The 14,551-nt window shown below is 42.4% G+C and overlaps 1 protein-coding gene across 27 annotated transcripts in view; it reads right to left on the bottom strand.

The window, feature by feature from the left end:
* clasp1a (cytoplasmic linker associated protein 1a) overlaps window positions 1–14,551 on the bottom strand; it is a 98,280-nt gene that overhangs the window by 80,510 nt on the left and 3,219 nt on the right. The gene's annotated exons all lie outside the window — the stretch shown is intronic.

Raw genomic sequence — 14,551 nt, 5'->3', positions numbered from 1 at the left:
CACATCCAAAAGGGAGAGCCCCTTGGATGAGTGAGGAAACTAATCAATTAAAGAGAAATTGCAGAAAGGCAGAGCGGAAGTGGAGAAAGTCAAAGTTGCAGGTCAATTATGATATTCTGAGAGAGGAACTTGGCATATACAACAAGGCAATTAGAAATGCTTATTCTAACTTGATCACTATTAAATCAGAATAATTCAAGAGTGCTCTTCTCGACCATTGATAGCCTGATAAATCCTACCCCGCAAACCTATGTGAACTTTCCTCCTAATCTAAATGTGATGAGATTGCGGCATACTTCAGAGATAAAATAACCAACATTAGGCTGGGTATCAGTCAAGCAAGACCTGATGAGAAGTTTGATGATACGTTCCCTAGCTTACCACGCAAAGGCACTACGGATTTATTTTCCCTGGTTGACACAGACATGCTCAGGAAAGTGATATCACAACTTAAGCCTTCTACCTGCCTTCTGGATCCTATCCTCACCACCTTCTTATAAAAAAAATGAATTGCATATCTGAAGAAGTGAAAGCTATTGTTAATCACTCCCTGTTCAAAGGCACTTTCTCCACTGCAAAAAACCCCAGCTATGGTGAAACCCCCTCTGAAGAAAAGTAATCTTGATTCTTCAGCGTTCAGCAATTTTTGGCCAATCTCCAACCTTCCATTCTTAACCTCACTAGGGTACGGGGCACTATTTTCACCTCCAGATGAAAAGTGTGCCCAAAGTAAACTGCCTGCTACTCAGGTCCAGAAGCTAGGATATGCATATAGATTTGAATAGAAAACACTAAAGTTTCCAAAACTGTTAAAATAATGTCTGTGAGTACAACAGAACTGATATGGCAGGCGAAAACCTGAGAAAAATCTATCCAGGAAGTGTTTTTTTTTTTATGTTTGTAGTTTTCTATTGAATGCCATTACAGTATCCATTGACTTAGGACTCAAATTCACTTCCTATGGCTTCCACTAGATGTCAACAGTCTTTAGAAATTGTTTCAGGCTTGTATTCTGAAAAATGAGAGAGTAAGACCACTTTGAATGAGTGGACCCTGCAGTTTCCCAGAGCTGTTTACTACGCGCGACCGAGAGCGCCCCTTTCTTGTTTATATTGACGAAGCTATTGTCCGGTTGAAATATTATTGATTATTATGACTAAAAACAACCTGAGGATTGATTATAAACATCGTTTGACATGTTTCTGCGACCTTAACTGATACTTTTGGGATTTTTCATCTGCCTGTGGTGACCGCCGTGGAGCCATTGGATTACTGAACAAAACGCACCAAAAAATAGGTTTTTGGATATAAAGAGGGACTTTATCGAACAAATAAACATTTATTGGGTAACTGGGAGTCTTGTGAGTGCAACCACATGAAGATCATCAAAGGTAAGTTATTAACTTTGTCGCTATTTCCGACTGTTGTTACTCCTGTACTTGGCTGGTAACTGTTTGTAATGTTGTGTGTGCTGGGCGCTGTCCTCAGATAATCGTATGGTATGCTTTTGCCGTAAAGCCCTTTTGAAATCTGACACAACAGTTGGATTAACAAGAAGTTCATATTTAAGCCGATGTATAACACTTGTATGTTTTTTGAATTTTTATTATGATTATTTCTGTTTTTGAATTTGGCGCTCTGCAATTTCCCCGGATGATGGCCAGGTGGGACGCTAGCAACAGCTAAATGTTTTAAATGCCAACTGTATTTTTTTACAATTCCAATCAGATTTTTGTGCCCACCACACTACAGAAACAGCCTTAGTTAAAGTGGTAAATTATCTTAGGACCAACACAGATGCCAAACAGCTCTCTGTCCTTGTACTCAGACTGGAGAGGTGGGTGGCCTACCCGGTCAAGTTCTAAATTGGTTTAACACCTATTTAACCAGTCAAGAGTTTGTCACCCTTGGTGAACATAACTCAGAGAAAATACATATCACCTGGCGTTCCAAAGTTCGATTTTGCGTCCTGCACTGTTCAGTTTATATGTTACCCCTTGGCAGCGTTATCAGAAAGCACAGCATTGATTTTCACTGCTACAGAGACGATACACAACTTTATATTTCTGTGTCACCAGAGGATTTTAGCTCTACGGATAAATTAATAAACCGTATTAGTGATTTAAATACTTGGATGGCTCACAACTTCCTCCAGCTAAATCAAGACAAGATCGAGGTACTTATTGTTGGAGCCAAAGCACAGAGAGAATTTTTTATTTATTTACCTTTTACTTAGAATCTAGCCACACATTTGAAATCACAGGCAATACAGATAAAACACCAGGCAAAAAACCTAGTTGTTATTTTAGATTCTGAATTAAATTTCATCACACACACACATTAGGAATGTAACCAAAATAGCTTTTTACCACCTGGGGAACATTGTCAAGGTGAGGACATTTCTCTCTCAGGCTGATACAGAGAGACTCATCCATGCTTTGGTTACAAGAAGGCTTCCCTACTGTAATGCTCTTCTGTCTGGTCTACCCAAGAAAGCTATTGGTCAACTGCAAAACATACAGAATTCTGCAGCACGGATACTGACCAAGACCACACGGTATTATAGTAAAACAGAAGGTACAGTACATCTCATATAAACAGGCATTATATTGTACAGTGTCAGAATTTAGAAGTCTCAGATACAGAGGAGTCGAAAATGCTATTAGATGGTCAACGGGCACCTTCAGCTGTGCTTGAGTCATATTGAGTCTTGACGGACTGCAGCACTATGGACAGCAGCTACACTCAAAGGTTCTCTCTCCGCTCAACAAAGGGCCTGATGGAGAACTGTACAGTATGGGCAGAAGCCTCACTGACTCAAAACAAAACACATTGGAAATTCAACCCGTTTCCCATTACTATCACTTCACTCACTCCCAGATTTAGCAATCAAATGCTCTACATTTTAATAATAATAATAATAATAATAATAATAGTAATTTAAATACTAAAATAGCTGTGCAGCGACACTCCCCATCCAACCTGACAGAGCTTGAGAGGATCTGCAGAGAACAATGGGAGAAACTCCCCAAATACAGGTGTGCCAAGCTTGTAGCGTCATACCCAAGAAGACGAGGCTGTAATCACTGCCAAAGGTGCTTCAACAAAGTACTGATTAAAGGATCTGAATACTCATGTAAATGTGATATCAGTTTTCTATTTTTAATAATTTTGCTAAAATGTTTAAAAACCTTTTTTTACTTTGTCATTATAGGGTATTGTGTGTAGATTGATGGGGGGGGGAAATGATTTAATCCATTTTAGAATAAGGCTGTAACGTAACAAAATGTGGAAAAAGTCAAAAGGGTCTGAAACTCCTGAATACACTTTGACGTTTCCGGGTACTCCTTCTGGCATTCTGATCGTTTTTATGTAACAACTTGAGAAAGTAAAGTCAGGTCTAACTTTGCATTGGGACTGTGTGTGTATACTAATGGAAATCCATATGTTACATATATCCTACCTACCTTTAATTAGAGAAATAGGCCTATCATCTTAGATAAATCTCACAGGAAACCAAACCTTTCTCTAATTGGCCTGATGAATAATATGATCAAATGTTCCCCAATCATCTCTGAAAGGGCTCTAATGAGCATCTGAGGGCAGGACTGAGTGAGGTAATGCCTATCCTTTCCCATCTCTTTTGTCTGGTTGCCACAGAGATCCCATATTTCACCTGCTGGTGAACTAGGTTAAGAATTTTAAGAGTGATAACATTGAATGTTTGCTTACTTTTCAAAATCGGTTCTCTTTCCCTCCAGCATAATGCTTTGACACAACCACAGAATACACAGAAAAAATGCAACGTATAAGGAAAATGTAAGCATGCCTGGGATTGAGATGTGCAATGCTGCCTAACTCGACAAATAAACTACCCCACAGATTAAATAACAGCCCAAATTAAATATTAACAGTACAAAGAGGCGTGACAGACAAAGCAGAGATGCAGCCCAATAAGACACAGATGAGACTGCAGCAGGGACACTGACAACAAAGAGCTTGTCATGACTCTGGGTTGTGTTTAGCCTAGAGATGATGCCTTGACAGGGTTAACAAGAGAAGACAGAGGGGAGGGAGAGAAAAGGGGAGCTGGCAGGCAGCCAAAGAGAGGAGAAGACACACACTAGCAGTCCAGTATCAGTTCATTAAGACATACTCCAGTCCCCTTTCTCCCCATGCTATCCCATCCTCCTCCCCTCTGTGTCAACCCCAACATGGCGCTGCCCTGCTGCCAGCCCGGAAGTGCTCTCGCTGGTGCCCCACATCACCACAGTACAGCGCTGCCACCTTAAAAACACCACTACCGCAGCAGCACCGGCATTAAAACCTGCTGCACAGCACACGAACAGGCACTTAGGTTAACTGCACACTCACACACATATGATCATGGATACAGACACAAACACGTTGCAGCAAGATACAATATGATCATCCATCCAATGACTTCAGTTCAGAGAACAAGGACAGAATGTAGCTAGCTAAAGAAATTAAATATGATGCAGAAGGACTGCCATATGGGGGCTAGTCTCAGACAGGGTTAAGAGGAATCTCACAAGAGAACAAGGAGGTAGATGGCAGTCTTCCAATAGTGCATTGGCTCAGATGGGGGCAGAAAGACAGACAGTGTGTGGAGGTCGTGTGGAGGCCCAGAGCAGAGGACAGGAAGCTAAGATAGAACACCTAACCCCCCCTTGTAAACATCACTGACTGCAGCCTTGTGTTCCCTCCAACCGCACATCAGTGTTTACAGTCTAACGGCTGTTTGCACCAAATAAATAGCTACACTACATTACAAGAAGAACACGGAGAGAGACTGTGTCCACTCAGACTTCCTCTGCCTAATCCTTACACTGGGGCTCAGTGCATTCCTAAGGCTTCGCAAAACATAACAAGGAAATATTTTGGATTAACGTTTAACACAGGCTTGCGTTTGTCTTGGTTCTACCGGCACAAAGTCCTCCTCAGTGGGTTGACATGACCCCAGAGACGTTTCAGTACTGAACCCTACAGTCATACCTGTCCCACAGTAGTGCTAGCTTCAACAGTCAGTCAGCTAGTCAGTCAGTCAGGTTTCCAAGAAGAAAAGGCTGGGCTTGCTGCTGTGCTGTACAGAGTGCATCATATTACAGTGACAAACAAGCCAGTAAGCCACACATAGTGCTGTGTTGCTCTGTACAGTACATATCATACAAGGTGAATTAAGACCAGAGCATTAGCACAGGCTTTGGGGAAAGGTTTGAGGCTTACTGCTCCCATCACTCAAACAAGGGACATGTTCATCTCCTTGCCTCTCACCACCTGAAGCCAAGTGGGACCGTGAACAACTGCAGCTGAGCTAAACGAAGGAGCAGCTTTCCATGACAAATGCCATCTATCATAAAAGAACATCCCCAGGGGAAAGACAAGTAGCAGTACTGGATTAGCAATGCAGAATATACTGACTGAGGAAGTATGTAGAACATAGAATATGGTTTGAGGCTACATTGGACAAGCAGTATTGCACAATTAGCAGAACATATTATTGAGGAACTAGTTGTATACATAGAATATGGTTTGAGGATGCGTTGGACCAGTGCCAGTTTGCCTCAGGTTTGTATGATTTAGGTGGCCTCTTCAGTGACAACTTAATGCTAATACACCTTCAATGTACCCACAGGGCTTATTGGCTTATCCTGATTTTGACACTGCATACTGTATATCATGTCAGTACAGCAACAAGGCCAATATCAGCCAGCCACTATAATGGTTTTGTGAGATTTGTGCCCTCTGTCCTCTTCTCTTCTGGCAGATGGCCATCATCCTCAGAGGAGAGGGGGACAGTGGGGGCGACACACAGGACTCCTCCAGCCAGAGGTCAGGACTACACCAGCTAGTGAGCCAACCTCTCTTTCACTGCTGCAGCCTGTAAGACACAGGGTATTTGTCCCAAATGGCATCCTATTCCCTGCAGTGCACTACTTTTGACCAGGGCCTATAGGGCACCTCAGTGTCATAAGGCTCTGTGCCTCGGTGCAAACAGAGACTTCACTAACACCCTGGCACAGGGTGACAACGCTTCAGCCCAATCTAGAGAGACAGGATTCTTGCTGGGGTGTCTCTGAACCAGACAGAAAGAGAGAGAGAGGTATAGGGAAAGAGTGAGTCAGAGGGACATATGGGAGAAAGAGAAAGGGCGTGACAAAGGCAGAGAGAGAGAGAAAGAGAGGGAGAGAAAAATAGTTATTGGGAAAGAGAGAGAGAGAGGACCATTGAACCATCCACTGAGACATGGGGAGGGTAGGAAAGTTAAGAAGGCTGAGTGGAGACATTGAGGCAGAGTTGTCTAACTGGTTTCTTCAAGCCTCATCAAAACAGCTGATTCTGTGAGGTCATTGATTTGGTCAGAGAGACGGCCCAGCTTACCTGGTTTCCCAGGGTTACGGTGTGCTACAGTGTGAGTGGCAGATTGATGGCTGAGAGAAGTAAGAGAGAGAGTAGCCCTATCCTGCTCAGATTTAGAAGTGGCAAAAATGTGAGACAAAGGCAAGAGCTTAGGTTCTATTTTGCTGAGCTTGGAGTTGAGTATTATTTCCTGAGCTATAGAATCTGCGTAAGCTGCTGCTTTGGGTAACAAAACAGATTTAAATAGAGCTACAGGAATTTGGTGTGTTTTGGTAGAGAGGTTTAGTGTGTTTTGGTGGATTGGAGCAGGGCAGAATCAGGTGGCAATTGCTGCAGAAGACGTGATCCTGAGTGTGGATGCCTCAAGGGATACTGCAGCGCCAGGAGAGCAGGGCCAGCAAGCACTGAACCAAACATAAACACACAGTACCGCAAGCAGGCCTATGTTCTGACAGGCCACAGTGCACAGACATTAGACACACATTCATCTTGCCTGGAGAAACCTCAGGATTAGCTGCTATAATGGCAGTGTAATATGCCTTTGAAAAATACTGCTCCCATTTTTGTGATATTTATTCAACATCAGACACACCTGCATCATTAAACTATCATTAGGTCTGCCATTACATGTTAAATGTTGTTTTAGAGTTGAAGAGAGGCAAGGCTGATGGGTCTACAGACACACCCTTGTATGGCAGAGACGTGAAAAGAAAGACTGCAGCAGAGAAACCATTGTGAGAAAGGAAATGTCAACTACTAGCACACTGATCACAGTTCTCCCTCGGTTGTTAGCCTGTATGTCCTCATTACATATGTACAAATCATGATGATGTCCACTGTGAGCTGAGAGTACAGACATGTACTGTTGTTATCCCTGCCCTCTGTGTAAGTCTTAATGGGACAGTCTGCCAAATGAAGGACTAAATCACAGACCGAACAATGAGACAGATATTTCAGCGGATGTATAAATGTGAAGCATCCGGTTGGCGTTTCCACTCACTACCAAATATGGCGGGCAGTAGGAGTAGATGGAACGAGATAGATTTTGGCCGACATTCTGGAAATTTTCTCATCGATTAAACATTTGGATCTCAATATAGTTTTCTGTACCCAAAACTAAAATCTGTTATGAACAAAGTGGACTACATTTTGTAGACTTTACCCTTTGCAAAAGTTGAGTTGAGTTATTGCACATACACACTTCACAGAGTAGGCGTTCCCTAACGGAAATATGCAGATGCATACTAGAACGAGCCAATAGGATAATCACTAGCGCGTGCTTGGTTCTGCCCACCTCCTTGCTTGTTATGCCCACTATGACTAATTTGTTCCCATTGGAAACGACAAGCTGTGGTCTATCTTGGTTTAGTTACAAAAATCTTTGACTAAATACTACAGTACTACTACTATAGTAATTCCACACACATCACACACTAAGCTAGTGCAGTGTCAGTTACTACGTAGGCGGGCTAGGACTAGGCTACATGTAGAAGAGCAGGAGATTCACTATTCTTCCATGAGGGATTGGAGAGTATGCCACTTCTTCATTCCATTATATATTATCTTGATCCATTCAACAGAGACAAACAACAGGCCTGTAGTGACGACAGGACCAGATATAGGCCTAGTTCTAGGTTTGAGGATCAGTCAATGTGTTCAAAGTGAAAAGCTGTGGATATCCTTTGGTTAGGCTACAGGGCAATGTATTGGGAGATGTCAGTGACCATAAAGCCTGCGCTACTTAGTCTGACCTTAAAATGTTCTCAGGCATCTACCCCAATTCTCCATTTATGGAGAATGCCCCATACACAGACTCTCTCTCTGGTTCTACCCAAATACTTTCCACATTACTCGGCCCATTAACCGCAGTCTGCATCCAGGCAAGCATCGCTCCGAGGCACAGCCACTGCCTGGCATGCTGTTCAGAGGCACAGCAGAGAAATCATTACACTACCAGACAATGAAGACTTCCAACTTTTAACCTGTGACACTGCACTAGTGTCATCACTGTGAAGGATCAATATGGATTGCGGTACGTCTGGGCTGCAATCAAAAAGTGATTACAACCCTCTTAGGACCTGTGGAGCCCCATGCCTGAACCCCTCTCACTTAGTCATCACTGAACCTCTATGGAGTCCCTTCATCCAAGCAGTAGCCAGGCCAGGGCATCTCCAATGAGGCCTCTCTCTTTTTCAACACAGCTTTCAGGTCCTAAAGACCACCTTCTAGTGCTCTGCCTTAGTTTACCAGCTCAGAGGGCCTGAGGCAGAAACAGCTAAACACAAAGACTGCAAGGGTGCAAAACAGGGCAGACACAAATGTCTGAATCCAACTAAACTATGTAGGCCAGGGCAAGTATGGCTTTGTTCAGATAGAGATCTGCGGTACCAGCATACAATAAACTACGTATCACAACAAGAAATCACCAGCTTTGTAAATAATAACAGGAAATATCAACACAGACAGATGGGAAAGAAAAGGCACATTGATAAATTGGCCTGTTGATGTCCTCACAATTGTGATAGATAAGTCATAGGCCTATGTAATCATTTTTGTATGAATATCTGTTTTTGAAGGGGAACGATTGAGTTTATGTTAAGGTGCAATGCATCTCACGTTATTCAGGAGAAGTGATTCTTCGAGAATTGGGAAGGAAGGATTCAGGTAAAATGTCCGTACTGCCATTCTAATTCAGTGGAGTTCGTCCGTTTGTCCCAGGCACATAACATATGCTACATACATAGGCCAGTTTATTGCTGTAAAAAAACATGCATGGTAAGGAGATTTTAAACCATTACCCTGTTAAGATCTGCTTTGGAGCGGATATCTTATGGGACAGCAGCATAATATATGACATTCATGTTTTAATCATGTTTGTGGATTCATGTCATTAAACTTAATGACACCACTTAATCGAAGATGCTTCCTTTACAAATCAGCATTAATTCTAACATAATTGTTCTCAGAGCACATAAAATGATCATCAAATGTGTCCAACTATCTGAAATGAAAGTGTGCTTTCCCCCCCCAAAAAGATGTCTATTCCAATCTTTCATCTGAAAAGCGTGATTATGTTGGTGACTATTGAATTACTCGGATGACATGGCAAATTTACTCTGACCTCTGAAAACCAACAGGCTAATGTTCGAATTCCAACACAGGATCGATGCCATTAGCCTACTCTGTCTACCAACTGAACATGCTCCACGACAGCCTAAGGACAAAGGATATTGGACAGTCTGACCAACCAGTAAAACCTCTCTTAACTTCTTTTCCTTGCTCTAACTGTCCAATTCCCCTGAATCATCTCTTGAAAGCAAGCCCTTCAGCCTGCATCCATTTGATGCTCTCACATAGGGCTGTGGTGGTCACAAAATTTAGTCATCTGGTGATTGTCAAGCTAATAAATGTCGGCCTCCCGGTAATTGACCGTTAATTAGCAAACACATTTAGCATCTCCTACAAGCCACTGACGCAGACCTTTGGAACACCTTCACAATAAATCCATGATTTATTTTAGATAGACGACATGCTTCTTTAGACCTATTTCAGAAGAACAGTATAGCATACTCTGAGTTGTCCTTATGTTAGGTCCTGATCTGGGCTACACTAGTTAATTTAGCAGACAAGATTTGCTTAGAATTTCGTGGCATTATTACTTTTTATTTTACATGGCATTTATGCACTTTAATTAGCGAATCGACAACTATTTTCATTTTCATGCCAGCCTAGTAGGCTATACTCCAGTTGTAAAGATAAAAAATGTGCTTAATATTAGGAAAGCTGAGAAGTAGGCCTAGCCAATAGAAAGCTGATGGGATCCTCTTTTTAGTAGAGGCCATCACTCAGTTCTCTCACACAATTGCATAGCCTATAGAAATGTTGCGCAACATGAGCTCATGAAGTGTTTGATTAGATTTTCAAATACATTTGCATTGATGTCAGAGTGATTAGAGGGACAATAGAATGTAGAGAACAAGGCAGTTAGCAAGTTTGGTAGGCTTCTAATGACCATGAGCAGCATCAGCGCTTGGAAAAGCCTAATTACCGTGACTAAACGGTCACGTGGAATTTGACTGCTTTCATGACTCGTGAACGCCAGTGTGGCAGTAATACCGTCAACGCAACAGCCCTACTCTCAATTAGAGGTCGACCGATTAATCGGCATGGCAAATTAATTAGGGACGATTTCAAGTTATAACAATCGGTAAATCGGCCTTTTTGGATGACGATTATGGCCAATTACATTGCAATCCACGAGGAAACAGCGTAGCAGGCTGATCACCTGTTACGCGAGTGCAGCAAGGAGCCAAGGTAAGTTGCTAGCTAGCATGACACATATCTTATAAAAAACAATCAATCTTAACATAATCACTAGTTAACTACACATGATTGATGATATTACTAGTTTAACTAGCTTGTCCTGCATTGCATATAATCAATGTGGTGCCTGTTAATTTATCATCGAATGACAGCCTACTTCGCCAAACGGGTGATGATTTAACAAAAGCGCATTCGCGTCAGGTAATATGCAGCAGTTTGGGCCGCCTGGCTCATTGTGAACTGTGTGAAGACCATTTCTTCCTGACAAAGACCGTAATTAATGTGCCAGAATTTTACATAATTATGACATAACATTGAAGGTTGTACAATGTAACAGCAATATTTAGACTTAGGGTTGCCACCCATTCGATAAAATACGGAACTGTTTTCCTTATTTCACTGAAAGAATAAACGTTTTGTTTTCTAAATAAAAGTTTCTGGATTTGACCATATTATTGACCTAAGGCTCATATTTCTGTGTGTTTATTATATTATAATTAAGTCTATGATTTGATATTTGATAGAGCAGTCTGACAGAGTGGTGGTAGGCAGCAGCAGGCTCGTAAGCATTCATTCAAACAGCACTTCCCTGCGTTTGCCAGCTGCTCTTCACAATGCTTCAAGCATTGCGCTGTTTATGACTTCAAGCCTATCAACTTCCGAGATTAGGCTGGCAATACTATAGTGCCTATAAGAACATCCAATAGTGAATATCAATACTCTACTCTCAATATCTCCAGTGACTGATATCTCTCTCTATTGAACGATGACATGCAGCTAGCTACACTCATGAACCTTCATATCTCTACGTGATGACAGACATGGAGCTAACTGTACAGTGCATTCAGAAAGTTTTCACACCGCTTGAATTTTTCCACATTTTGTTGTGTTACAGCCTGAATTTAAAATGGATTTAATTGAGATTTTGTGTCACTGACCTACACACAATACCCCATAATGTCAAAGTGGAATTTTGTTTATTTTTTACAAATGAATTAAAAATGAAAAGCTGAAATGTCTTGAGTCAATAAGTATTAAGTGCTATGGCAAGCCTAAATTAGTTCAGGTGTAATGTGCTTAACAAGTCACATGGACTCACTCTACCCCCTCTTTTCTCCCCAATTTAACAAAGGGGTGATATCCAATTGCGAGCTATCTCACGCCGCCAAACTTACCCTAGTAAAACTGACTATACTACCGATCCTCGACTTCGGCGATGTCAGCTACAAAATAGCTTCCAATACTGTAATCAGCAAACTGGATGCAGTTTATCACAGTGCCGTCTGTTTTGTCACTAAAGCACCTTATACCACCCACCACTGCGACCTGTATGCTCTAGTCGGCTGGCCCTCCCTACATATTCGTCGCCAGCCCCACTGGCTCCAGGTCATCTACAAGTCCATGCTAGGTAAAGCTCCGCTTTATCTCAGTTCACTGGTCACGATGGCAACACCCACCCGTAGCACACGCTCCAGCAGGTGTAGCTCACTGACCATCCCTAAAGCCAACACCTCATTTGGCCGCCTTTCCTTCCAGTTCTCTGCTGCCTGTGACTGGAACGAATTGCAAAAATCGTTGAAGTTGGAGACTTTTATCTCCCTCACCAACTTCAAACATCTGCTATCTGAGTAGATAACCGATCGCTGCAGCTGTACATAGTCCATCAGTAAATAGCCCACCCAATTTACCTACCTCATCCCCATACTGTTTTTATTTACTTTTCTGCTCTTTTGCACACCAGTATCTCTACCTGCACATGACCATCTGATCATTTATCACTCCAGTGTTAATCTGCTAAATTGTTCGCCAACCTCCTCATGCCTTTTGCACACAATGTACAGTGGGGCAAAAAAGTATTTAGTCAGCCACCAATTGTGCAAGTTCTCCCACTTAAAAAGATGAGGCCTGTAATTTTCGTCATAGGTACACTTCAACTATGACAGACAAAATGAGAAAAAAATCCAGAAAATCACATTGTAGGATTTTTAATGAATTTATTTGCAATTTATGGTGGAAAATAAGTATTTGGTCACCTACAAACAAGCAAGATTTCTGGCTCTCACAGACCTGTAACTTCTTCTTTAAGAGGCTCCTCTGTCCTCCACTCGTTACCTGTATTAATGGCACCTGTTTGAACTTGTTATCAGTATAAAAGACACCTGTCCACAACCTCAAACAGTCACACTCCAAACGCCACTATGGGCAAGACCAAAGAGCTGTCAAAGGACACCAGAAACAAAATTGTAGACCTGCACCAGGCTGGGAAGACTGAATCTGCAATAGGTAAGCAGCTTGGTTTGAAGAAATCAACTGTGGGAGCAATTATTAGGAAATGGAAGACATACAAGACCACTGATAATCTCCCTCGATCTGGGGCTCCACGCAAGATCTCACCCCGTGGGGTCAAAATGATCACAAGAACAGTGAGCAAAAATCCCAGAACCACACGGGGGGACCTAGTGAATGACCTGCAGAGAGCTGGGACCAAAGTAACAAAGCCTACCATCAGTAACACACTACGCCACCAGGGAAATCATATCCTGCAGTGCCAGACGTGTCCCCCTGCTTAAGCCAGTACATGTCCAGGCCCGTCTGAAGTTTGCTAGAGAGCATTTGGATGATCCAGAAGAAGATTGGGAGAATTCATCTGACCATATGACAACCAAAATATAACTTTTTGGTAAAAACTCAACTCGTGTTTGGAGGACAAAGAATGCTGAGTTGTATCCAAAGAACACCATACCTACTGTTAAGCATGGGGGTGGAAACATGCTTTGGGGCTGTTTTTCTGCAAAGGGACCAGGACGACTGATCCGTGTAAAGGAAAGAATGAATGGGGCCATAGTATCGTGAGATGGAAGGAGGTTCACACTCAATCAGCAAGGGCATTGAAGATGAAACGTGGCTGGGTCTTTCAGCATAACAATGATCCCAAACACACCGCCCGGGCAACGAAGGAGTGGCTTCGTAGGAAGCATTTCAAGGTCCTGGAGTGGCCTAGCCAGTCTCCAGATCTCAACCCCATAGAAAATCTTTGGAGAGAGTTGAAAGTCCGTGTTGCCCAGCAACAGCCCCAAAACATCACTGCTCTAGAGGAGATCTGCATGGAGGAATGGGCCAAAATACCAGCAAGTGTGTGTGAAAACCTTGTGAAGACTTACAGAACACATTTGACCTCTGTCATTGCCAACAAAGGGTATATAACAAAGTATTGAGATAAGTATTTGGTCAATAACAAAAGTTTATTTTACACCATAATTTGCAAATAAATTCATAAAAAATCCTACAATGTGATTTTCTGGATTTTTTTTCTCATTTTGTCTGTCATAGTTGAAGTGTACCTATGATGAAAATTACAGGCCTCTCTCATCTTTTTAAGTGGGAGAACTTGCACAATTGGTGGCTGACTAAATACTTTTTTGCCCCACTGTATATACTATTTTTTCCCCTACTGTGTTATTGACTTGTTTATTGTTTACTCCAAGTGTAACTCTGTGTTGTTGTCTGTTCACACTGCTATGCTTTATCTTGGCCAGGTCGCAGTTGTAAATGAGAACTTGTTCTCAACTAGCCTACCTGGTTAAATAAAGGTGAAATAAATAAATAAATAAAATCGCTGCAACTCCCCAATGGGCTCAGGAGAGGCAAAGGTCTAGTCATGCGTCCTCCAAAACATGAACAGCCAAACTGCTCTTTTTATTAACACCCGCCTGCTTAATCCAGAAGCCAGCCGCACCAATGTGTCGAAGGAAACACCATTCGCTGACGACCGAAGTCAGCCTGTAGGCACCCGGCCCGCCGCTAGAGCGCGATAGGACAAGTAAAGCCCCCCCCCAAACCGCTGCAC

This window comes from Oncorhynchus tshawytscha, linkage group LG03, assembly GCF_018296145.1.
Source record: "Oncorhynchus tshawytscha isolate Ot180627B linkage group LG03, Otsh_v2.0, whole genome shotgun sequence".
Lineage (NCBI taxonomy): Eukaryota > Metazoa > Chordata > Actinopteri > Salmoniformes > Salmonidae > Oncorhynchus > Oncorhynchus tshawytscha.
The sequence above is the reverse complement of the archived record's forward strand: the minus strand, read 5'-3'. Positions and strand labels throughout refer to the sequence as shown.